Raw genomic sequence first — 3,036 nt, 5'->3', positions numbered from 1 at the left:
CTCTTTATAGGAATTGTGTTGGAGTGTCTGTTTTTTAAAAAGCTCTGCCAACACTCTCTACAATCTGCCTTCTTTCTCTAGCTAAGTGTTACAGCTGGTCAGTGAAAGGATTTGGAAGGAGGAATGGAGTGGAAGTCATTCTTCTCAGAATGTCATGGTGGGAAGATGCAGCAGCTTCTTAGATGAGTCTACAATCTTCTGGTCCTTAACTGTGGTGGCCAGAGGGGGGAGGCTCTGACCTCTCGGAGAACTCTGGCTTCTCCCCAGCCCCTGTCCTTACTGACCATTTCCTAATCCTTCAGCTGCTACCATCCAGACCTTTACTACCCCATCTCCTCCTGCACTTGTGGAAGCCCTAATTCCTTTATTACATTCCTTATTCTTATGATGCTATAGAAATTCTGTTTTTCTGACTAAACCCAGAGTACACAGCTAGTAGATCTGCCCTGTGTCCTAATCCAAACTGTGATGTTACCAGTATAGGTGCAGTGGTTCTTTTCTAAAATAAAGAGAATCGTCATTGAGTGGAACATGCTTGACATTAAATATATAGATTTGTATATTTAGTTGTATAAATAATTTATTGCAATATATATTACAATAAGTTTATTTAATTCTACCCAGTTGATTGTGGAAAATAAAAGATAGCAGGCATTAGAGAAATAATTTACATGTGCAAAAAAGCCTGTGGAAATGATAAGGTGAATGCTTTACCCAAATTGGTCAATATTGCTTTTGGGATAAGAAGAATTGTATACATTGCTTTTCTTTTCTTTTCTCTCTCTTTTTTTTTTTTTTATTTTCAGTCTCCATAGAGATTGTCAAAGATTGCCGATGCCAACTATATTTCAAGTTTGTCATGGCAGGGTATTGGAAAAAGTTTTCAATTAGCAATAATCGCTCCTCAGATAAACCTCATTGGCTATGATACTGCCACTGCACAAAGCTTGTAAACATTGGTTTTGCCTGAGGTGGATTACACCCACATATGCAAAAGGACTCTGACATCATGTAAGTGGAAAGAGCAATAATAAGCTTACTAATATCTAGAATGAGACTAAGGGATTAAGTAAGTTGATAATAATATTGGCTATTATTATATTTAACTATATTTTTAAAAGTTCGTAATCTAAAGAATACATTTCACTGTTTATTTTTAGTATGACTCTCATTTATTGAGTGTATCTAAAGTTTGAGCCTACTGAGTTTATAAGAAATTATATTTTTTGTAATAAGTGATTTGGTGCAAAAAATGTGAACATAGCATGTTCAGGTAAGCATACTTTTAAAAAGCCTGGATTTTTTTAAATCATAGATTGTAAAGATAAGGTCTTACTAGGTACCAAGTGGCAGTGTATAAAATTATATGTGTGGGGAAAAAATAGCTTCTTTGTGCAGAGCATACAGCCTAAGCATATAAAATAATAGTACTGTCACCAATGCTGTTATGAAGATTAATGCAAAGGACGTTATCTGAAAACGAAACCTGCTATTAAACGCTTGATGCAATTGCCATTGTGAGATCCAGTCCCACCTATTAGTATGCACTAATAAAGATTAACAGCCTTCTCTCTATTACAGGTGTTTTAGATGCTTAGTCTATCCTTGTCTCTGGTAGATAAAAGAATCTTTATGCATAATACTGCTGAGAATTTATTACTGAATAAAATTACTCATCAATGTACATAAAAATATATTATTTTGGCTCATGATAATCTGAAAAAAACAGATACATACAAATCTGTGAATAAAACAGGTTATAAATAACGTTTTGTTAGACATGAGTGAACACTGATTTATGGATTTAAAATAAAATGTATTGAGTTCAATATTTTTAATAGGATGAAAAAGAGCTATGATGAATGTGTAGTGAACCTTTCCCGCGAAGACTCATAGAGAATGTATCTGAATCCCATAGCTGATTAAGAACTTCACTTAAAGCGACTAAAAAGACTCCTACTTCCTGCCTCTTTAACTGGACGTGCTTTATCTGAGGCGATCATTGCAATGACTGATGACAATACCACAAATGCCGGAAATGCAGCAGGAAATCTACTTGGTGGTGTTTGTCCTCACATATATACAACATGGTAATACCAAGTTTTAGACTACATGGTGAGTTCCAGGCGCACCATCTGGAGAATGGACACGCTTGAGGCTCTGACTCAGGGGGACAGGCGGGACATGGACAATGTATATAACCCGAGCTTTTGTACCCCCGTGATGAGCTGAAATAAAAAAAAGAAAAAGAAAAGAAAAAGAAATTCAAGACATCAATAAATGGAAAGACATTCTGTGTTCATGGGGAAAAAAATTTTAAAAATAAAGAAATAAAAATAAAACAATTGTCTCAGAAAAAAATGTCCTTGTATTCTTGGGAGACTTCTAGCTTTCATTTTGGCTAAAACACTGTCTGCCGCTGATCTACAGACTCTCTCAGTCATTCAGATGAACAGTACACGCATTCCTGGTAGAGCTGACCATTGAACAACGTGGGTTTGAACTGCCCACAGCCACTTATGCACAGATTTTTTCAACCAAACACGGATGAAAATACAGTATTCCTGGGATGCTAAACCCACATACATGGAGGGGAGATTTTTCACATATGCGGGTTCCGCAGGGCTGCCTGTGGGACTTGAGTATGAGGGATTTGGGTATACATGGGGGTTTTAGAGCCAATCCCCCACTTATACCAAGTGACAACTGTGTTCCTATTGGGTGGTGTGAACTCCCCTGGTTCCTCAATCCACCTCCCTACTGAGATAATCACTACTCCATGGCACAAAAATTAGCATAATTACAATTATCCCTCTAGAGTGCAAACTCCACATAGGGCAGGCACCTTGTACTGTATGTTCTAATTACCACTCGGTGGACACTGTTTATTGTAGGTCCAGGTACATAGCAGATTAGCAATGTATATTTAGTGAATGAATATATAAATGATATTGATGAACAATTTTGAAAAATCATAATTTGCGTTTTATTCTTGTTTCTTTTCATATCCAGAGGCCAACAGGCATTTTAAATATT

The 3,036-nt window shown here is 36.5% G+C and overlaps 1 non-coding gene across 1 annotated transcript; it reads right to left on the bottom strand.

The window, feature by feature from the left end:
* Positions 1-806: 806 nt before the first annotated feature.
* LOC123622012 lies at positions 807-948 on the bottom strand. Its single transcript, XR_006729377.1, has one exon. It is a non-coding gene; the product is annotated as a U4 spliceosomal RNA (small nuclear RNA).
* Between the last annotated feature and the right edge of the window lie 2,088 nt (positions 949-3,036).

This window comes from Lemur catta, chromosome 16 (genome assembly GCF_020740605.2).
Source record: "Lemur catta isolate mLemCat1 chromosome 16, mLemCat1.pri, whole genome shotgun sequence".
Taxonomy (NCBI): domain Eukaryota; kingdom Metazoa; phylum Chordata; class Mammalia; order Primates; family Lemuridae; genus Lemur; species Lemur catta.
This window is presented reverse-complemented; position numbering and strand designations above follow the sequence as displayed.